This window comes from Lissotriton vulgaris, chromosome 4_1, assembly GCF_964263255.1.
Source record: "Lissotriton vulgaris chromosome 4_1, aLisVul1.2, whole genome shotgun sequence".
Classification (NCBI taxonomy): domain Eukaryota; kingdom Metazoa; phylum Chordata; class Amphibia; order Caudata; family Salamandridae; genus Lissotriton; species Lissotriton vulgaris.
Window position 1 is genome coordinate 643,570,456 of NC_141691.1, and position 24,539 is coordinate 643,594,994.

Here is a 24,539-nt window from a genome sequence, read left to right on the forward strand (position 1 = left end):
GATCAGTGGAGCTGATTCCCAACATTCAGCCTGTTTTCAGTGACATCAACATTCGTTGTAAGCAGTGTAATGAACTGCTTTGTGTTGGAGAGCAGAGTATCCTCCTGATTGTTCGCAAAAGGGAAGAACACCGCTGCCCTCTCCAGCCCTATTTTTTCTCCTTTTTTTTTGCTCCTGTTGAGCAGCTTGGCATTCTCTATTTTTGTTTTTGTTCTGATAAAAATACCCCAAAAAATTAAAAACGTTCGAAAAAAAAAAAAACTAAAAAAGAGGAAAAAAACAGTTCTTTTTAGAACTACCTCCAATTCTCCAAAAAGAGCTATATTCTTTACAAATTCAAAAGGAGTGAGTGAAGTGTAGTGCAGTGAGAGAGGAAAGGAAAATGAGTGAAAGAGCAAAGAAAGGGACGAGAGGGGAAGGGAAGTGAAGTAGGGGGACTGAAAGAAGGTGAGTGTGGGAGGTGAGTGAGGGGAAGGGGAGTGAACATGGGAAATGAGGATAAGTGAGGAAAGCGGAGTAAGGGAACATGGGTGAGGAAGGGTAAGAGAAGAGCAGTGAGGTTAAGGGAAGAGTGGTGATAGAGAGTGGATAAAGGCAACTGAGCATGAGACAAGGAGAGTAAGGGAGTGAGGAGAGTGAGGAAATGAAGGAAAGACTGAGTGGAGAGGACCGAGTGAGGGAGCAAAGAAAGATAAGTGAGGGAGTGTAGGTGAGTTATACGGCGTAAGTGTGATGAAAGAGGAGTGAGCGAGTGAGGGGACGGAGGTGGTGAAGCTTAGAGAGAGGGAGGGAGTGAAAGAGAATGAGGATATGACAGGACAGAGGTAGTGAGAGAAAGAGTGAGTGAAGTGGAGTAAGGTGAGTAAGGTAAGGGGAATGAGTGAGTGAGCGAAGGAAGGAAAGAGAGGGGAAGAGGACTGAAGCATAGCTACTGAAAGAAAGTGAGTTGGGGATGAAAGTAAATGGAAAAGAAAAGAAAGATATGTAATGAGGGGTAGTGAGGGAACCAGACTAAGAGAACGGGAGTGAAAGAACGACAGAGAGCATGAGTAAAGAGGGATGAATTAGGGTGGATAAAAGTGAGTGAGGGTAAGACAAAGGGAGTGAGGAAGTGAGGGGATAGAGGTACTGAAGGAAAGAGTGACAGAAAGGGACTGAGTGAGGGAGAAAAGAAAGATAAGTGAGGGAGTGTGGCTGAGTTATACGGAGTGAGCGTAAGAGAAGAGCAAAGAGAGACTAAGAGGACGGAGAAAATGAGGCTAACAGAGAGAGAATGAGGGAAGGGGAGTGTAGAAGTAAGAAGACAGAGGGAGTAAGAGAAGGAGTTAGTGAAGTGGAGTAAGGAGAGTAAGGGAAGGGAAAAGAGTAAAGGAGCGAAGGAAGGGAAGAGAGAGGAAGGGAAGTAAAACAGGAGATATGAAAGAAAGTGAGTGTGGAAGTGTGGCTGAGTTATAGGCAGTGAGCGTGATAGAAGAGGAGGTAGAGACTAAGAGGACGGAGAGAATGAGGCTAACAGAGAGAGAATGAGGGAAGGGGAGTGTAGAAGTAAGAAGACAGAGGGAGTAAGAGAAGGAGTTAGTGAAGTGGAGTAAAAAGAGTAAGGGAAGGGAAGAGAGTGAAGGAGCAAAGGAAGAGAAGAGAAGGGAAGGAAAGTAAAGGAGAAGGTCTGAAAGAAAGTGAGTGTGGGAGGGAAGTGAAGAAAAGTAACCGTGGGGATTGAGAGTAAGTGAGGGAAGCGCAGTAAGGGAACGGGGGTGTGGGTAGGTGAGAGAAGAGTAGTGAGGTTAAGTGTGTTGAGAAAGTAAATTTTGTACGTCAAACTTACATTATATGTAATGTAAACTTAATTACATATTTTCAGTACATTTAATATCTGTGAAAGAGAAAAAAAGTAAGTTATAATATTTAAAATATAGATTTTACAATACAAGAGACAAAGCAGGAGATTTAAAATCATAAAAGGGTAGTAAGAGATTAAATTTGGAGTGAAGGACACATAAAAGAAAACAAAGGAATGGTGAAGGTCAGAGAGAGTGAAAAAGAAATAGAGAGAGAGCAAATTACTAAAAGGATAAGGACATGGATACATTCAGTGACAGAGAAGAAGAGCAGGAGAGAGAAATAAAGTGAAAGTGAGTAAGGTACTAAAGGAATGTGCATTTATAAACTAAAGGAAGAAAGGGGAGTAAAGAAAGGGGAGTGAGTGACAGGGAAGCAGGAGTGAGTGATGGTGGATTCATGACAATGAGGGATGGAAGGTGAGTGAGGGTGAATGTAGGGTCGTAAGACAGTGAGGGGACAATGGGAGTGAGGGTAACAGAGAGGGAGTGAGGGAAGACAAGTGATAATATGAGAGAACAGAGGGAGTGACAGAAAGAGTGAGTAAAGGGCAGTAAGGGAAGTAAGGGAAGGAGAATGACTGAGGGAGAAACGGAAGGAAAGAAGGGGAAGAGAAGTGAAGCAAAGGGACTTGGAAAAGGTGAGTGCGTGAGGGGAGAACGAGGAAGGGGAGTTAAGGATCATGAATAAGGATAACTGAGGGAACCAGAGTAAGGGAACAAGGGTGAGGGAGGGTGAGTAAAGGGCAGTGAGCTTGAGGAAAGAGAAGATAGAGGATAAAAGCAAGTGAGCATGAGACAAGGGAAGTGAAGGAGTGAGGACATAGAGGTAGTGAAGGAAATAGTGACAGAAAGGGACTGAGTGAGAGAGCAAAGAAAGGTAAGTAAGGCAGTGTGGATGGGTTATAGGGAGTGAGCATGATGGAAGAGGAATGAGAGAGTGAGAGATCCGAGAGTGAGGCTAAGAATGAGGAAGTGAGGGAAGGAGAGTAAGGATGTGAGAGGACAGAGGGAGTGAGAGAAGGAGTGAGTGAAGTGGAGTAAGGTGAGTGAGAGAAGGGGAATTATTGAGGGAGCAATGAAAGGAAAGAAGGGGAAGGGGAGTGAAGTAGAGTGACTGACAGCTGGAAAGTGGTGGATGGGAGAGAGGGAACGGGCAGTGAAGGAATGGAGAATTAGGATAAGTGAGGAAAGTGGAATAAGGGAAGGGAGGTGAGGGAGAGTGAGAGAAGACCAATGAGGGTGAGTTAAGAGGAGTGATAGAGGGTGGAAAAAGGTGAGTGAGCATAAGACAAGGGGATAATAATATATATTTGGTAATACAAAATACAAAATAATTTGTATAACATGTTATATGGTTTATTTTTGCTGTTCTCACAATATATTGAATTTCACTGAAAACAGTGACTACAATACTACTCATCATATAACAGCGGGCAAAAAAAACCACATTCAAAATGATTGTGTTTAAAAAACCCATACAACCTTTCGATAAATAATGTGAAAATTAAAAAAAACATATCTTAACTCACTTTTGATCCATGTACTTTTTCACGAGGCCAAAAAAAAAGGAAACAATACATTTTTTTGCACCTCTAGCTTATTTTTTATTCATTTTTTCCTATAATACTCACAGCACACACTACGTGGTACACTTATACTACCTCTATGAGAACTACATTTTTTTTATTATCTTGATCACTCTCACTCGGAAAGTAGTTTTGAACAGCAAACTAAGTTTTATTAACTGCTACAATCTTCATAGGCCAATTACCTTCCCTAAAATTTCGGTTGTAAGAACACTAGGTAAGAATTTTGTAAGTCAGAAGGCAAACGTTGTTTGAAAGTCAATTGAGTATCACTACAGTATTTCCAGCCTTTTTGACATTCCAAATAAGCTGTGTAATGTCCTGATGTTGTTGAAGAGCTATCATGGTAAATAATGGCTGCAGTTGCAAAGGTTCTTCCTGAAATTGATAATTGAGAAGCCACAACATTTTTAATTAAAGTTGTCAATTTAGGCCTAGATGTAGGTAATTTTATTTTACCACTTCTTAAATACTGAATTTTACCGATTCAGTATTTCAAAAAGTGGTAAAATAGAGGGAGGGGGGATGTAGGTATTACAGAATCGGTAAATACCGAATCGTTAAGATTCGGTATTTACCGATTCTGTAAATACCGATTCGGTAATGCCCATTGATTCCTATGGGCGTTGAAGCCCATAGGAATCAATGGGCATTACCGAATCGGCATTTACCGATTCGGTAAATACCGATTCCAGCAAGGGTGCAGGGGGTGTCACTTTGACACCCTCTAGCACCCCAAATACAGGCATGTGTGCCATGTGGCACACAGACATGCCCTATGTGCATGTCTGTGTGCCACATATGTGCATGCCCATATGTGCATGCACACCTGAATTCGGTATTTTACCACACAATAGGATTGTGTGGTAAAATACCGACTCTTAAGGGCCTGTGGCACTCTCAGGAGTGTCACCTACACATGGATTTTCCGATTCGGTAAACATACCGATTCAGTATTTTACTGAATCGGTATATTTACCGAATCGGTAAAATTAGTGATTCTTAAAATAACATGCCCCTACATCTGAAAACCCAAATACCGGTCAGAAACGGCTAAGATCGGCCGTTTCCGACCGGTATTAGGGCTCCTGCATCTGGCCCTTAGTTCCATCAGGTCTACATCGTTGGAACATTAAAATGACATACTGTCCATATCTTTGTATAAATAATGTTGATAGCATTGCAGATTTACATTGAGTACAGACCATGTTTTGATCTGCTCCTCTAACGAGATTATTAAAAGACACTGATTTGCAGTTTGGTAAAGTCAAATAGATAAATCTTTCAGTGTCTACTGTAGTACTACTTGAAAAGGAACAATTGTCGCAGTCATGCTGCCATTTATAAGAAAGGCCAAAAAGATTTTCAACATCTACACCTTCATCTTGCAATACAACAAGCATACACATTAGAAATTCCTGACAATCTTGCTGAGTATTCTGTGAAAATTGATTTAGACCAGAACATATGTCTAAAACATTACGAATTTCAGAAACACTTTGTATTTTTGTTCTATCACTGCTACATTTCTCAAACACAGAATTCAACAAAGAACAAAATCTTTGATCCTGATTTTCAGCAATCTGTTCTTGTACAGTTTGGAGAAAAAAACAACAACATTAACCACTACATTAGCATAGCAGTTGACACCAGAACTGTTTTCCAACTGAAATCCAACAACCTCTTTAACTGAATCCTTTTCATTTCTGCTTACAATTACTGGTACAACTACTTTTTTTCTTTTTGCTACAACTTCACTTCAATTTTTCTCATTTCTTCTTTTTTGGCCTACCACACACTTTTCAAATAGAGGATATTGAGGTACATTTAGAGCATACTCTCTTCTTAACCCCATGGCTGCTAGGCGTTTTACCGTCCTGCGCTGGGTTTTATTCTTTTTCATTGTTTTATGACGAGCTGGCCTTGTCATCCGCGCACGGCAGGTAAGCGCCATGACGAGGCCAGCTCGTCATTAGCCTCGAAGGGGTTAACCTATTATATTCTTTTACACAATTTAGATCTGCATTAATCTTTGTCTCATCAAAATCAATCAAGTACAATCCAGATAAAGTTCTGACTCGAGATAAAAAAAACATATGCCATACCCTCCTTGAACACAGAACTTCCAATATTCACTAAAGCACTATCTACACTTAAACCTTGAGATTTATGAATAATCACCGCATATGCCAAACAAACAGGAAACTGCTGCTATGGCAGCCGCTGCAGAACGCTGCTCTTCGCTCTCCGCCTAAGGATGCCAAAAGACGGCGTGCTGCGGTCCTTCTCGGTCTTTCTCTGCCCGGAATTCTGCCCGCAATTCTGACCGGTTTTTCGCTCGTGAGCTCGATTTGAGAGCTTGCTTGCTGCTGCTATCATCGCGCTGCTGGTCCCTCCCTTGCTGCTCTACCTGCTATACTGTTTCGTCAGATCTGGATGTTGGTTCAACACTGAGTGGCGCACATAGGCTGCTGTGTGTTCCAATTGTGCCTTCATTGCTTTTATTGCCACAGCTGCTCAAAACGGACACAAACTGACACAAACGGACTAGAAGCTCAATTTATTTTATGTGAGTACTCTTGTGCCTGTGCCTGCGCCTACATTTGCACTGGTGCTCTTATTACCCTTGCTATCCTGATACCCTACCCTTTCCTGCTCTGACCTATGGCTATATCGTAATAAGTTGTATGGCCCGGAAAGTCTTTGGGACCCTCTGTGAAGCTTTGTGATCTTGTGGCCCCCTGTTGCTATGATAGAAAGTACTACTGGCCCCATTAGAGAAGGATCAGGCAAGCCAGCAACATAGCAACATAGGAAGATCCTCGCTGGAACGCTGCCCAAATCGGGGTTAATTGGGGGCCCGAGAAGAGCCTGAGAAGACGCTTTGGAAAGGGGCTGTCGGAAAGGGGCTGCTGTAGAGAAGTACAGAGAAGTAGAAAAGTGTTGAGTCACTCACTCACTCACTTAAGAAACACTGCTTGCTCCTCATGCTCCTTTTAAGTATTGCTTGCTTGATTCCTGCTGAAGAACTACTATCACTGCTGGGGGGCTGCAAAATGACTGGGGGCATTACCGGACCCCCACCTACCTGTGAGGACCCCTGGACACCACGTTCTCTTGTTTCGCTCTCCCCCGCCGCCGCACTTGCCACCGCAGTCGCCGAGAGGGGGGAATGCTCAACTAACCTAGCCTACATTTCCCAGCGTCCCCTGCTTGGACTCAGGGCCACCGCATGCAGCGTCAGTTTCCCGCGCCCCGAGGCACATAAGGACGAGCGCGGGTGACGCCGGGCTGATTCCTGGCAGAGGGTGGGCCTTCTGTGGCCATCCGGGGATGACCAGGGATGGGACCGGCCACCCCCCTTGAACCTGCCCTAAGGTATTTCAGTGCTATTTGCATTTTGAAAGACAAAGTACCGTCCGGAGGATTCGGGCATTGTACTGAAAAAGCGATTATACATTATAAGGTCTAAAGACTGAAACATCTTTGGAAACTGATTTAGCGGTCTAGGATAATTACAAACTAATTACAACACCACTGAAATTAGTCTCTGGGAGGAAGGGGTAATAGTGCTAACCACAGTTTGTAAATCATGGCTACCAAACCTAAAACCCGCTCTACTAAGGCCAAATCAGGAACCCCCCTCAAATCAAAAAACTCAGGGATAGAGACAAGTGATGTAGTAGCTCACAAAGCCACTCCGACAGTAATCGATTTAATGTTAAGGAAGGTTGCCGGGGACATAGAGCGTGCGGAGAGGCGCATATCCAGGACCTTAACCTCTTTACCCCTGACTCCTACACAAACTGGGGATTTGAACCCTAGTGACATATTAGACGTAGGCAGCCGGGATACCTCACTAGATGCTGTCCCCTGTGCCCAACTAGTAATAGAGGACGAAGACCTCACAAATAGAGGGGGAAATAGAACACCTAGGAAGAGAAGTAAAAAACGTGGTAATAAGAATACAAAGATAAAGACCTGGAAAAAGCTCACCAAGGGCAACAAGCCAAAAGACACAGAGGATGAGGTTTCAATAGTAGAACCTACATTTCCCTCAATCCCCCAGGGGTGGCTTGTTTCTGTAATTCTAGATCTGCAAAAGCATTTGGAAGCTTTTATAGCCAGTTAAATTAAACTGCTAGTTAGCAAACTAGATAAAATAGCCAATGAACTGCAAGACAGGGTAAAGCTAAAGAAAAGTTAATTGCCAACCAACCAGATAAGGCATTACCAGTAATCAATCAACCAGTTCGACAACTCCCAGTACCTAACAACTGTGTAAGCAATGAGCAATGTATCATCGCGCAGGTGCATGCAGTGCCCTAGGGGTGAAAGAGGGGGGGTATAGATGAGTGCAATCACATGGAAACTTGGACAAAGATAAAACAGAGGGACAGGGACATGCAAAACAAATGCAGCCAGAGACAACTGCTATCCCCAAACAATCAGACTCCTCCCAATTAAGTATGGAGCGAAATGACAGATGTCAAGGTCCCCTACCATGTGTAAATCTACCCCCAGAAGTGAGCCCCTTTGTTGTCATCTTTGCTGGGGTACCTGAGCTCAGACGGGGGCAGAGAGAATCACACATGGAACTTAAAAATAAGATCATCATCTGGCTAAATATTTACAGGCCTCTGCAGGGGGAAATGTACACGTAAGGAGGGCAATTGGGTTGGCAGTAGAAGGAAAGCTATAGAAGGGAACTGTATCATTGCTAACTTCAGAAACCCGAACCTAGTGGAGTACATATTGGATAATTACAATAGAAACACAACCAGCAAGATAAGGACCATGCCACTAGGGTAATTTTATCCCAGGAAACCTGTCACATACCCGCCAAATTTCCAACAGATTAGAAGGGGCAAATTCACAGATGGACACTGGGCAAGGCCCAATGAGTATGGTGTCCAGCCCTTACCATACCAGGTTGGATTACAGTGGACAAACAGATTTAGCCCCTTACAGTACCTGGATGAGAATAAATGACTACTGGAAGAAGGGGTAGAAAGTGAGGAGAATGACGGAAGGGGGATAAAGGTTGAGAGTGAGCCAGAAGTTCAAAAGAGTGAACAAAGGAAGGAACCCGTAGAACACCCATACAGCCAAGTTAAAGAAAAAGAGAGGGGCAGGCAAGAGAGGAGAGCTACATTTTGGCCAAGCGAGTGGGGTTCAAAAGAAGGGGAGGAAAGTTGAATATTATGTCGTGGAACATAGCGGGCCTAGCTGGAAAATTTGAAAACACAGAGTGGAGGAATCAACTTCAGGGTTTTCACATACTAGCCTTTCAGGAGACTTGGGCAGTCAACCCCGCGCCCTACCAAATAGAGGGCTATAAGTGCTTCTTTGTGCCCGCACAAGAAAGCAGAGCAGGAAGAGCGAGAGGTGGGTTGGCACTTTATGTCGACCTAACCCTAGAAGGTAGATGGTCAGTACCAGCCTGGACGTCACATACCCTTCGAACAGTAACGGTTCTAGGCAGAGGGTTGAGGTTACAGCTGTTTAATGTTTATAACTCAGGGCCAATAAATGGGAAGAATGCTGTCCTATGGGAGATAGATGAAAGACTCACACAAGAGGCGGAACAGAGGAAAGAGGGGGGGAACCTACTGTAATATTAATGGGTGACCTCAACTGCCACCTCTGTCCAAATCTGTCCCCCATATCAACAGATTGGGACACATGCCCGTTCAAAAATGGGCCGCACTTTGAGCATAGCCACGAGGGTACAGCATTAACTAAATTGATAGAAACCCACTCATTAGCACATACCATTGACTTGACAGCCCCGGAGGTAGAGGGCACATTTGTCCCAACGTTGAAAGGAAGAGGTTGCTCCACCATTATAGACTATATAATGATATCTACCTTTGCTAAAAATAGAATTACAAAGGCAAGAACGGAATGGAGCACCTTTAGCGATCATAACCCCTTAGTTATGGAAATAACACACACTGGTGGGGGGGGGTAAGAACAATCAAGGGGACATTAGCCTGCAGCCCATAGATCAGGGGAGGCGACTAAGGTGGGCGAAAATAAATCCTCAGTTTTATAAAACTCTAATACAAAAAGGAGGAAAACAGGTCGCAGACTGTCTGGACCTTTAAATAGAAGGACCAGAGTTAGTCGCAACATTTGGTTCCTTAACAAAATTGGTTGGAAGCAAGAGGCCCAAGCAAGGGTATTAAGCAACCAAGATGGTTCGATAAAAGCTGTTCCAAAGCTTTAAGGAACTTAAAAGCATGCCTTAAAGCTAATCCAAGGGACAAGGTAGAAGTGGCTAACTGTAGACAAGTCTATAACATCAAGGTAAAGGAGAGGAAGACCACCCTACAAGCAGAAGTATGGGCTGATTTGAGAGAGGCGGGAGAAAACAGGGATTTTGCAGAATTTTGGAGGATTGAAAATAGGACCTGCTTCCAAGATAACACCGCCCCGGTGATTAGCACCAATATTCTCCCAGAGCAATGGGTTGCTCACTTTGAGGGTCTTTACAATAACTCAAAGGTAGCAATCCAAGAAGGTGGCTGGGAGGGCACCCGGAGTTCTGAAATAGATTTCTCAGCAGAGGAGATAACAAAGGTGATACAAGGATTGACCATGAACAAAGCTTCAGGGCCAGATGGTACTCCACCAGATTTATATAGAAGTAACACAGACCTCTGGGCCCCAATTCTAACCAGGGTCTTAAACGGGGCTATTAGATCAGGTCTACCACGCTCCAGGTCCAATGCATTGATTGTACCCATTTTTAAGAAAGGGAGTAGGGATGATCCAAAATGTTAAAGGCTGATCTCGCTCATTGATGTCTCCGCCAAAATACTAGGTCGAGTGATTTTGAACCGGCTTATGGAGTGGACAGAGGAGCATCGTACTATAGTTGACATACAGTACGGGTTTAGAGCCGGTAAATCAACCAGCGACCAGTGTCTGAATCTGTACCTGCTAACTGCCAAATACACAAAAGCCAGTAAAAGCACGGTTTACATGGGATTTATGGACTTGGCTGCGGCATTTGACAACGTGAACAGGAATAAACTGTGGGCCATGATGCATAAAATAGGCATAGATATGGGGCTGATAAACATCCTAAAAGAGTTACACTGGAACACTACTGCCAGGGTCCGCTTTAGCCCAGAGGGGGGGTACTGACCCGTTTCCGTGTTCGGGAGGAGTAAGGCAGGGGTGCATTCTTGCCCCCTTCCTCTTCTCACTCTATATCAACGCCTTGGAGAGCACCCTCATCTCTTTAGCTGTGGACTGCCCCAAAGTAGGATCGCGTCAAACCCCAGTACTTCTGTACGCGGATGGTGCGGTCCTGCTTGCTCGAACACCAAGGAGTCTACAACAACTGGTGGACGGATTTGTCAAGTTCATGGCCAACCTAAATCTATCTGTAAACCTGAAGAAATCCTTTGTCATGGTGGCTGACTCGCAAAAAACCTTCAAATAAGTTTGTGTTTAAAATAGGGACACACACCCTGGATTTAGTAAACATGTTCCCCTATCTGGGTCTTTTGTTTGATGGTGAAATTTAACTCAGCCAACTGGTCGAGGAACACTGAAGCAAGCTGGTCTCTTCGAATGGTGCAATATTAAGCTTTGCTTGTAGGCTGGGTCGATGGTGCCCCGAACAAGTAATGACTCTATATGGTTTAATTAGTACGGCAAAGGCCCTGTACGGTGCGGAGGTGTGGGGCTTCAGGGACTGCAAACAGTTAAAAGTAGAGGAAGACAAATTCCTCCACAGAACCCTGAAAATCCCACACTCTACCTCTGCCGAAATTACTCATACAGAACTTGGGATTCCATATATTTCAGACTATGTCAAATTGAGGCCAATTATAGCATGGATCAAAATTTGGACTAACACGGAGGCAGCATTGAGCAGGGAAATTGTCACAGACTTATTGCAAAGGGATAAGGGGCTACAAATTCCCTGGTTAAAATATGTTAAATGCACTTTAGAGAATATTGACCAGTATCTCCTTTTTAGTGACCCTTCCTCAATGTCTATCAGTTGTAAATCAAGGGTCAAAAAGTTGCTTTTAGAAAAATATGAAACTGTTAGACTTGGTCTTGGACCCTTAAAGAGATCAATAGCAGCTCATGGTCTAGTCAGCAATGGGGTGGCATGGAACTCTATCTGTTTTTGATGTATAAACAGCATGATAGATTTTTAATGTGCCGTTTTAGGCTCATCTGTTACCCAATATTTTAGCTTATCCCTCTGGTTTTACTGTAACGATTGAGCAGAAGGGTGCCTGCGGTTGCGAAAATAGGTCTCCGCAGGACACCCTTCATTTTGTACTTTTATGTTCATTTTATCGAAATCCTAGGCGTATATTTTTGGTTGACATCCTCAGAAAGCAGACATTTCGTCATGCAAGAGCTACACTGATTTTCTTACAGAAATCTAGTGAAATGCACACCTTATGCTCTATTATAAGCTTTTTAAAAGTAGCAGTAAGTCTGAGAAAAACAAGAAATTAATCATACCTTTGCATAAAATTATTATTCCTCTCCACAAATTGTACCTTCTACTCTCTATAGTTTTAATTTGTCAAAAGTTCAGAAATGTAATTTAATTAAATTTTTATTGTGTAATGTATTTTTATGATGGTTTTTAATCGTCGAAACAAAGATTTACTGAACTGAACTGACCATGTTTTGATATGCTTCTCTAACTAGATTATTAAAAGACACTGATTTGGAGTCTGGTAAAGTCAAATATATAAATCTTTCAGTGTCTACTGTAGTACTACTTGAAAAGGAACAATTGTCGCAGTCATGCTGCCATTTATAAGAAAGGCCAAAAAGATTTTCAACGTCTACACCTTCATCTTGCAATACAACAAGCATATACATTAGAAATTCCTGACAATCTTGCTGAATATTCTGTGAAAATTGATTTAGACCAGAACATATGTCTAAAACATTACGAATTTCAGAAACACTTTGTATTTTTGTTCTATCACTGCGACATTTCTGAAACACAGAATTCAACAAAGAACAAAATCTTTGATTCTGATTTTCAGCAATCTGTTCTTGTACAGTTTGGAGAAAAAAAACAACATTAACGAGCGCCGCACAACTCACTTATTTCTCCTGAGGCACAGCCAGGAGCAACGATCTCTTGCAAATTTTTAAAATTGTACTTCTTTGTGTTTTTAAAATTGTTCACCTACCTACCCTTGGCGCATCTAATCTTCCTCGGCCATAGACACCCCCGCACAGCGGATCTAGCGCTGCAGCGGGTGAGGTGTTTGGTGTTATCTTTGCAGCCATTTCCGCGTTCAGTGGGCTACGCCCACCTGCGCTGGCCACGCCCCCTTCACCAAAAGCCTACTTATAGCGCTGACTACGAGCGCCGCACAACTCACTTATTTCTCCTGAGGCACAGCCGGGAGCAACGATCTCTTGCAAATTTTTAAAATTGTACTTCTTTGTGTTTTTAAAATTGTTCACCTACCTACCCTTGCCACATCTAATCTTCCTCGGCCATAGACACCCCCGCACAGCGGATCTGGCGCTGCAGCGGGTGAGGTGTTTGGTGTTATCTTTGCCGCCATTTCTGCATTCAGTGGGATACGCCCACCTGCGCTGGCTAGGCCCCCTTCACCTAAAGCCTACTTATAGCGCTGACTATGAGCGCCGCACAACTCACTTATTTCTCCTGAGGCACAGCCGGGAGCAACGATCTCTTGCAAATTTTTAAAATTGTACTTCTTTGTGTTTTTAAAATTGTTCACCTACCTACCCTTGGCGCATCTAATCTTCCTCGGCCATAGACACCCCCGCACAGCGGATCTAGCGCTGCAGTGGGTGAGGTGTTTGGTGTTATCTTTGCCGCCATTTCCGCGTTCAGGGGAATACGCCCACCTGCGCTGGCCACGCCCCCTTCCAACCCTCTTCTCCACCTGTATATAGTATGTGTCCCCACCGGAAGCGCAGTGGACGAGTGCAGCGGGCGCGATGATTGCGCGCCGAAGGCGCGCCTAAGGCAAGCCCGTCTGCGCCCGTCCGCGGCCGGCCGGGGCCTGGGGCCCGTCACTCTGCCCAATTTACATCTTTTGCTCCTAGGGACTTGATCGCTTTACACACACTCTGGCCGCTGGAATCTACTAGCTACTTAAAACTACAACAACTAGGCATTTTCCAAGCCCGTAGTACTTTTCCAGAGTTCAGGACACTCCCGTCCTCCCTCACCCCCGACCACATAGTCACCCCTCCTCCTTCTAAACCCTTGTCCGCTCAGAAACCTGCTAATATGGAATTAGCAATCACATACCTTAACACCCGGTCGTTAGTCAGCCACCAACTTGACATATGCCACCTCCTGGATTCAGACCGACCTGACATTCTACTCTTAACGGAGACCTGGCTGAATGAGGATTCCCCCCTGACATCTTGGCAGCCATTCCACCCGGGTATTATATTCTCCAAGCCAACCGGCCAGCAGGGAAATCTGGTGATGGCGTAGCCGCCATTATCAAACTCTCCCTCAGGTTCACCTCCCTCTCCCTACTTACATTCCCCAGGTCGATTGCCTGGCAATCAGATTCGAATCCTCGGTGTCCCCCCTCAACCTGCGTCCTGGTATACCGCCCCCCCCCCCCAACCCATGCCCAACTTCCCCTCGCTCTTTGGCGACCTACTTTCTCAGCTCACAATCAATAACTCCAAACTCCTGGTTCTGGGAGACTTTAACTACTGGCCGTCAGACGTACACGAAAGCTCCCACTCCTTGGCTTTCACCGACCTATTAAGTGGGCTCAATGGCCTTCAACACGTCCACACGGCCACTCATTTCAAGGGCCACATCCTAGACCAGGTGTGGACCTACAATCTTGAAATCAAGTCACTTGCGATCTTACCTTGCCACTGGTCGGACCACTTCTTAATCTCTTTTCTTCTCCTGGTCCCTCCACCGCCCCCCCGTAGCCGAGGCCCTAGCCTCCTGGCCCGTAACTGGAACAAAGCAGACCTCGATCTATTTCTTACCTCTTTAACATCTTCGATTCTGCCCAGCCCCGGCTCTATAGACTCCCAGGAAGCTGCACTTGTCAAATGGCTATAGTCCGCTAGCGGCAAGGTCACCCCCCTTAAGTTAATTAGAACTAAGCGTCCCCATGACGCACACTGATGGTTCTCAGATAGACTTATATCTCTAAAACTGGGACTCCGCCAAGCCGAGCGTCGCTGGCGTAGAAACTATGACCCCTCTGAAAAATTACAATTCTTAAAACTATCTGGAGAATATAAACAGGCAATTTCAGTCGCCAAAACTGCTTACTTCTATACAAAAATTCTTAATTCTGCGCAAAAATCTAAAGAAATCTTTGCCATTGTGGAGGAGCTCTCACACCCGGACAGGGTGACCATCAAACCCCTCCCATCTCAGGCACTATGTGACTCCCTTAACCAATTCTTCACAGATAAAATCAGTCTAATCAAAAACAGTATTTCCTCTGGATCCCCGGCGATGTCCCTCACAGAGGTTACTCCCTTTTTTAATCCCCACTCCCTGACCCAGCTTCCCCCCATACTAGAAGGAGATTTTCTCTATCTGCTTAATAAAGTCTCATCTGGCTCCCCACGGATTGCTGCCCTCCTGCGATCTTCCGTGCTGCCTTTTCGGCTTGCCCTGCCCCTCTGCTGGCCCTCCTGAACAATTCTCTCCTGCTCGGTGAGGTCCCCAGCCAGTTTAAGAACGCTGAGGTGGTTCCCATACTAAAAAAAACCAACGCTGACCCCGCGGTTATGGGTGACTTCCGTCCCATCTCCCTCCTCCCTTACCTGAGTAAGGTACTTGAAACACATGTAACCAGCGTCCTCAGTTCTTTTATTGAAGATTCCAACTTCCTAGACTCCCAGCAAGCCGGGTTTAGACCTGCCCATTCGACGGAGGCGGTCATTATCTCTGTCATGGAGGAACTCCGTAGAGGCGCCGACTCCAATATTAGTCAAGCCCTGATTCTCCTGGATCTGTCGGCGGCCTTTGACACGGTCAACCACACCATCTTGGTCGACCGTGTCAAGGAGGCGGGCATCAGTGGGACGGCCCTTAGCTGGGTCCGCTCCTTCCTGGCGAACTGCCACCAATCTGTCCGACTCTCCCAGTTTTCGGCTGACAGGATGAAGCTCACCTGCGGCGTCCCGCAGGGTTCGTCCTTGTCACCACTCCTATTCAACTTGTACCTCACCCCCCTGATCCGCTCCCTCCGGCGAAGGAATGTCACTGCATTTAGCTATGCAGATGACATTCAGCTTGTCTTCAACCTCGATTCCTCGGACGAAGCGGCCCAAGACTTTCAGTCCACCCTTTGCCACATCAGTAATTGATGGGCGCTTACCATCTGAAACTTAACCCAGACAAGACGGAGCTTGTTCTTGTCGGAGGCCCATCCAACCCCTGGAACTCCACCTTCTAGCCCCTTTCCCTCAGCCCCTCTCCTTGCCCCGCTGAAAAGCTGAAAAGCTTAGGAGTTTACATCTCCCATGATCTAATAATGAAGCACCAGGTCAGTGCCACTGTGTCCTCCTGCTTTTTCCAGCTTAGGAAGATCCGGAAAATAGCTCATTTCTTGACCACCGAAGCCCTCACTTTGGCACTGCTGGCATTAGTCATCTCCTGGATCGACTATGCCAACACCTTGTATGCAGGCATTCCACAATACCAAATTAAAAGACTACAGCTGATACAGAATCAGGCAGCCCGCCTGATCTACCATCAACCCAAACACCACCACGTCCGCCCCCTGCTTAAAGCCCTCCACTGGCTCCCTGTATCGGAGCGTTGAAAGTTCAAACTAGGCTGTTTGACCCACAAATCTCTGGCCAGCATCGGCCCTTCCTTCATCTCCTCTCTTCTGCACCCCTACGTTCCCTCCAGGCACCTCCGATCCTCTCACCATGCGCTCCTCCAGATGTCTAGGTTTAGGCGCAAAAAACGCGGAGGTTCCAGATTCTCTTTCCTGGCTCCCTCATTCTGGAACTCACTCCCGCTGGAACTCAGACTCTCTCTTTCCTACCCTCACTTTAGGTCTCTCCTCAAAACTCACCTCTTCCGCAGCATCTACACATAAGCACTCTTCACCTTCCCTTCATGCCTCTTCCCCAAATAAGTGAACAGCGCCAAGAAACCGTCCGGTGTAAGCCGCGCTTTATGAGAATTTTTTACATTACATTTTACATTAACCACTACATTAGCATAGCAGTTGACACCAGAACTGTTTTCCAACTGAAATCCAACAACATCTTTAACTGAATCCTTTTCATTTCTGCTTACAATTACTGGTACATCTACTTTTTTTCTTTTTGCTACAACTTCACTACAATTTTTCTCATTTCTTCTTTTTCGGCCTACCACACGCTTTTCAAATAGAGGATATTGAGGTAAATTTGGAGCATACTTACTTCTTAACCTATTATATTTTTTTACACAATTTAGATATGCATTAATCTTTGTCTCATCAAAATCAATCAAGTACAATCCAGATAAAGTTCTGACTTGAGCTAAAAAAACATGCCATACCCTTCTTGAAAACAGAACTTCCAATATTCACTAAAGCACTATTTACACCTAAACCTTGAGATTTATGAATAGTCACCGCGTATGCCAAACAAACAGGAAACTGTTTTCTGCAGACATATAATTCTTTCACAAGCAAAAATCGGGCAGAAGAACGACTGATTTGTTGTACTTCTTCAATACCATCAAATTTAATTTTCATAATTTTAATTCCATCTCTATTTCGGTAATTCACAAAATCAACAACATGACCCATTGCTTCATTTACTCAACCTCTTTCCACATGTAAATTACGTCGTAAAATTATAGGACAATTTTAAAAGATTCATACAGAGTCTTTTCCAAACCAGCAGGTTTAGATATTGTTTTCTCTAAAGAATCCAATTTTGATTTCAACTTTTCTGACAAAATAATAGTTGCTCCTTTATGTTCTATTTTATCAATTGCTTCCAGTTTCACAATCTCTTTATTTTCCAACTTTACCATTTTGTTGTTGAAGATTGAACATTAACGTAGAGTTGGCATCAAGCGTATGACAGATTTGTTTTCAGGAATTTTCTTAAAAATATTCTCTGGGAGAATGTTTTCTTTTGGAAACAAATTAGAAATTAATCGTGCATGTAAAGCTGCTTTTCCATGCACACTTACTTTTCCAAATCTTACATCTTGTAGAATCTTTTTATAATCTTCATCCTTTGCCTGTCGCATATTTTGTAGCAGTTCTGCATATTTGAAATGTAACCATATGTTAACATTTCCAATGCTTCCTAGGCACTTCCTTATATCTTCATCTGTAAGCATTGTAAACACTGGTTGTCCTTTCACTGGAGTTAGTTGCAGTAGATCTCCAAAAACAATGATGTGTTTGCCTCCAAATAACACATCATACTCTGTTTCAAGAATTTCTTGCATTCTTAAATGCATAAAAGCAAGCATTACATTTGATACCATGCTTACTTCATCAATGATAAGAAGTTTCATTTTCTTCAAGACTTAGGAAACTTCACAACAAGCTTCTCCAGATAGCTTGCAGTATTGTAATTTATTATCATGCTCAACTGGGAGCATCAATAACCGAAGTAAAGTAATCCCTTTAATGTTATGTGCTGCCAACCCAGTTGGAGCGGTAACAACACAAGTCAGTTTTTTTCTGCAGATAAGTTGCAATTGCTTTAATCAGAATTTTTTTTCCAGTTCCTGCTTCTCCACTCACGTACAGTCGGACAGGTATAAATGATGTACATGAGCACTCTTTTTTCTCATGAGATAAACCATGCTCAATCTGTTCTGTAACTTCATCATATATTTGTCTCTGCTCAACGTTTAGTTCTTTTTCCAAATCTCGTAAGTTAACTACATCCTCCTGAGCTTGTTCCATGGCTCTTTCAACTTCATCCATGGCAGTGGCAGCTTCATTTTGTATAATTGGTCCTCCTAGAGGATCCTGACTCAATGAAGCAGAACTCTGACTGTCTTGAGAACTGTCTCTAGAAATCTCTGCTGCAATTGTAGCTTCTTGCTGTATTTCCTCGTTCAACATTTGCAGATAATTTGAAAAAAACAGGACATTCTATGGTATCCTGGTTGCATTGAACGAATCTTCATAACTAAGAAAATCTCCAAGTAGTTCCTCTTCTTTACGCCAAGACCTAAACAGTTGCAAAAGAGCTAAGTAATAAAATTCCCTTTTGTCTGGAGATTCACAACTCAATTTTCGATGATTAATCAAATGGCCTTTTCTTTCTTTCACCAGACAGCCTTCACATCCAATTACAGTATATACACCTTTATTGATATCTTCTGTGACGTTCCTCTTAAAAGTATAGTTTTGCAGAACTTCATACAGACAAATGTTTTCAAGATGACTACTTCTATTTTGATAGTATGTATCCAACATGTTTGTCTTCAAAAAAACTGCACTGTCTGATTCTTTCTCCGCCAAATACTCTATTTCTTGTACAGATTTCAAAACTCGGTTTCGTGTTGAAGAAAGACCAAGACTCACCCAAATGATGGTTCTAGATTTGGCATATAGACTTGCAGATGATAACCGATCAGAACATTCATATGCTCCAATTTCTCGATGCGACAACATCTTCAGACTGTAACTGTAGAATTTCTTGCTTAGACTCTTTACATGTGAAATCTCCTCCCACATTTCCTTCAGTTCCGTCTTTTCTGATTTTGTGATGTAAGACGTCACATATCGAGCCACAGCAATAGAGTTGTCAGCAACATATTTAATATCCATGTTAGCATTCCACATGGACAAAATGACTGGGTTGTAGTCATTTATGTATTTGAACTCCTCATTTCTTCTTAGGTTGTATGTATTTTTAGGTGATTTTCTTGTCACAGTATGTCGCAGAGAAGACATAAAATTGTTCACTCTTCCTTTCGATGTTACTGGATGTGGAAATGCAAAACAACATTTTGTGTAGAACTTGTCCTTGGATTTGTATTTTTGACGACAGTATTTTCCACAACGATGGGTTTGAAAGCGTAAAACTTGATGTCTTAAATTGTTTTCTTCTGTACTTTTCGGAACAGAACATGTAGAATACTGTTCAATGAAATTCATCACTTTCTCATCTGAATCTGTTCCAAATTTGGGTGCATCTTTAATCCATAGCAGCATATGTATGTGAGGAGCACCTCTTGCTTGATACTGCTTTCTCCAAAAGAAATCCAAAACCTCTCCAAGGGGAGGATTTTTGTTTGTTTGTAATAAAAGACATCATAGCTTCAAACCTATGATTGAAGTACCTGCATACATTGACTGGATCCAAAGAGCACAGTTCTCCAGGTGTCTTGTATTCAATATTTTCAATGTTTTTATTTGCCTCTCGTAGAAATTGAAGTAAGTCTTACCAAGCATACTCAGCACAGCTAAGAGTGAGGAACCATGTAGGAGTTCCTACGTTTCTTAGCATACATTTAAATTCCCCATGACGACGGTACCAATACTCGTTAGTACCACGCTGACATGCCATGAGATTAATTAGCTGAGATTCCAAAACACTGTCTTGCATTGATTTTTACTTTATCCATAAAGTCCTTTGCCGAAAATTTTTGTAGATGTACTCCACTTTTCAGTATATGGTTCACTGCATAAGAAAGTCCAGACAAGTCACTCTCAAACAGTAGATGGAACAAATATGGAATGCATTGACGAATCCTTGGATCTTCTGCATATAATCTTGACGTCCGGTATTCAGATGCAGGAATTTGAACAGGTCGGTTGTCATATCGTCCACCTTGACTTGTTGGAAATAACTGTGGAAAACAACGAGCTTCCAAACTTTCTTCCCATACACTAATGGGACTTACTTTTGCTTCTTTCATTTGAAACAAGTCAATAGCATTCCCCATTACTTCTTTGGAATGCAATGGATGAACACTATAATGTTCATAAATTTCTTCACTTCTAGAGACATCAACTTTTTCAATTTGCCCAGCTGAGAATTCACTGTCCTCTTCTACAGTTTTTTCCTCTTCTCATACATATACATATTTGTAGTAGTGATTATTTTTTACCAAATACAAAGTTGCCTTTTTGACTTTCTTAACATCCACTAATTCTTGCCAGATTTTCTTACTCTTTGTCGGAACACCATTAACTAGAATAACCAGAGGTTCCTCTTCTACTTTTTCTATACCATTTGTATCAATATTTTTCTTAAAATCTAGAGGCAAATAAACAACTCTTCCCTTTAGTCCTCTCTGTAAATCTGAAGGAGGCAATGTCCCTGTCTTAGGCTCCATGCGAACAATAGCCTGAAAAGGATGCACACATTGATTCAAAATAGACTCATAGGTATTTAAAACCATCAATTCTGAAGGAATGTCTACCAACTCCAGATTATTATGAACAGCTCTAGCAGGCATTCTGTTTTTATTTAATTTATTATAACAGTATTTACAAATACGTTGATCAGAACCCAAATCAAAACAATTTTCTACTAACAAATAAGTTGCAAAATCCTTCCACTCGTTATTATTTTCCACTTCAATTTTTACATATAAATCAACTAATCTAGTCTGATTCTTATAATGAGTTCGTCGACAACACACACAAGTAAAATTAGGCCTTTCACTTGAATTGACCCTAAACTTTGTAATTTCTAATCACATTTTTCTGTACTTGAAATCTCTACATTCTCTTCCACATTACATTCTATTACTCTATCATTTTCTGCCCTGTCCTCTTTATCACCAAAGTAACAAAACTCAATTTCTTCACAAATCTTCTTCACATCTAATTCAGTTCCATGCAAAAGAGCACTGTTTAACTGTTTTAGCTTAAGTGCTAGACTTTTTGCATAATACAACTTTCTCACTAATTTCCTCACTTTATTATGATGCACTGCTAACATCCTAAAATGGTGAAAAACACTCTGACATACTTTTCTTGAAAGACAAGCCAATGAATGCCCATGCAAACCTGTTTTTCCTCTCACTCTACAAGGATCTAACACTTGCAAAATTTTCATTTTTTGTTTTAGACTTTTCTTAGTATATGTCCGTAAGAAACTGCAAAACAAATCAATTGAATCCTGTTGCACACTACAAATACTACTACAATTCCAAGTATACACCGGAGCCTTAGGCGTCTCCCTAAAACTTCATCAGCTAACACCTCTTCTGTATTTGTAGGCACAATCTTTTCTTTTTCAACCGGAAAACCGTCCTTCACCTCATATGCTCGACTACTGGTGTCAACTGCATGCACCAAATCATTATCCTGAAAGTAACTTTCTTCATTAAAAAATGGCTCACAACTTGAACTATGCTTCCATTCCCCAGAAAAACATCACAAAAATCAGTCCGATTAATTACTCTTTTCCACTTACATTTTGATTTGAACACATTGATTACCTATCTAGTGTACACATTCTATTGATTACTAAACAAAATAATATATTTTTCACTTAAATGCTTCATCCACAATCTTCGCAATGCTTTTTTTTTCTTTTAAAAAGCAGTCTTTTTTTGATACAGTTTTACATTTTTTAATACATTTTTGACTATTCTGTTGTAAAACATTCGTCTACGAATTTCTATAAATTGATTTCTCCTTCTATTGCTAAAAACAATATCAACTCCTTCTACAGGTCTAACATTTTTGGAGGGGCACAGTTTTTTCTTACTACTTGGAGATGCCTTATTCTTCTTTGAAACAACATCTTTTTTTTTGACATTTCAATAACTTCTTTAAAAACTCCTTAGTTTGCTTACCAGGAGCATTATTTTTTTTCACTGAAGATTGTGTTTTGGATGAGTTTTGTTTTTCTGCTTCCTTGGACTGTAAATCTAGTTTATATTTCTTTTGATGTCTTTCCTTTGACGGCATATTCTTTTATCTTTCTATAGATGATTATAATCTAAAGTAAAGAAAAAATAACATATTATAGACAACTACAAACATACTACATAGCAATTACCATAAGTAAACAGTATAAACACTAGTTTACAACATAAGTTATGTTATACCACAGCAACTGTGTCACAGTAACAGTGCAGTACAGTTTCATTATTAATCTTACTTTCTGCCAGCACCATCTCATTCTGTGCCTGTGTCTTATGTCACTCTATGCCTGTGTATCATCCCAGTCTGTGCTTGTGTCTCATCTCATTCTGTGCCTGCCCCATTGAGGAAATATAAATTTTATGGTCGAGAAATGTTCCCTAACGTGTACCCCACCGTCTCCATGTATGAGCTTAAAGTGCATGTAACTTCCCTCCTGTGCCAGCTATGAAGACGCAAATACATTTGCGTCCAACGTTAACATGTCCTCTTTCAGATCCACCCTGAACGGGTTGAATATTCCGTTCCTAAGTATGCCTTGCCAACGTCTTTTTGTGGTGTACTTTACACGTTTTTCAGCTCTGGCGAAGTAGGCCCTGAATTCTGCCATCGAGCCTTTCCCTGCCTTCTGACTCTGAATGCCTCAGTCTGGGCCTGCCTCTGTACCCGTGACCTCTGCCTTACTCCCTGCGCGGCTAACGGCGCTTAGCTCAGCCTGTTGCCTGCCAAGACTGTATTCAACCTTCGAATTATCTGCTCCGCTCCTCAAAAATACATTCCTGCCTACTAGTTCAAGTAAACATCCTTCCAGCTGCAGAGCAAAGGGCCCGGCCTCACTGTCTCCGTGCAAGTAATTCATAGCTCCTGTTACCATGGTAGGCCCATGCCCCCTCGCATCTCATGCAGACACGTAGACACTTATACACGCACTCACAGTCAGTATAGAATAGCCTCTGCCCAAGAGACCTTTCCCTCTAGATAATATGGTTCCCAAACATCAGATATCTGATATGATATAGGAACGAGTTGATCTGACATGCCAGACTTCTGTCTCTTTCCTCTAGTGTAAATGTCAAGTCCCCTGCACCCTCCAGCTTCACGTCAATCACACGTCATGCAGCTGCGCGCGCATCCAGATCTCAGATTTCTGCTGACATTGCAAGATTCTGCTATGTACCCACCCACTTGTGGCACTTTCATGTGACGTTTCTAGCACACACCTCTGTGTTCACACCTAGTTCACGCCTTCTGATTACGTATTGCTAACACGTGTGTGCTCTTATCTTGTTTCTCTCAGCTGTTACGCCTACTGTATTGGTTTCCATTATATGATTTGAGTATAAAAGTTATGTATTGTCAATAAAGCATTGCTCTATCCCTTCCTGAACCCCAGTGGTGTCAGGAACCCGATATCCGGTTCAAGAACCATTCCTTTTTTAAGGAATAAAACCCCTAAGAACTCTAACACCACGGACTCTGCGTCTTTCTTTCCGATTGAGTTATTTTATTTTTAGTACTTACCTGCATAGAAATTAGGACGGTAATTAAATATTTACCACACCATCTCTCTCTCTTTCTGTGTGTCATTTGTCTGTTTGCGTGTGTCTCATCTCATTCTGGTATATGTTTTATGGTATGGCATTAACATTTTTGACAAGGATCACACTGAGTCTCTATATGAAATAAGGAATTATATTTTCACAATTTTCAATAGTGTCACCTGTGTCTGCTCATAGTTTGCATCTCTATACTAAAAGGGTACTCTTTGCCTGTGTCTCACCTCACTCTGTTCCTGTGTCTCATCTCACTCTGTGCCTCCTCATCTCTCTCTCTTTCTGTGTGTCATTTGTCTGATTGCGTGTCTCTCATCTCACTGATAAATGTTTCATGGTAAAAAGTATGTCTATAACATTTTTGATAAGTATCACACTAAGGGGTCGATTAGGATCGCGGACGGACTTGCGTCCGTCGCGAACCCAGAGCAGGAGGGAACCTCCGCATGGCATGCAGAGTTCTCTCCTGTGCAATTAGGATGTGACCGCCACCCTGGCGGTCACATCCTTTTTTTTAACATTACCGCGGGTGCAGCTTCAAGCTGCACCCGCGGCAATGTTAAAAATGCACGCATTGCATTTGCATGCAGAAAGAGGCAGGCACCGCGCGGTGCATGTGCACCCCCCACCTCCCCCTTCACATAGGGGGCCCGCAACGGGCCCCCGCAGTGAAGTTCCGTATTCTTTTCCGCGGCGGAAAACCCGCCGCGGAAA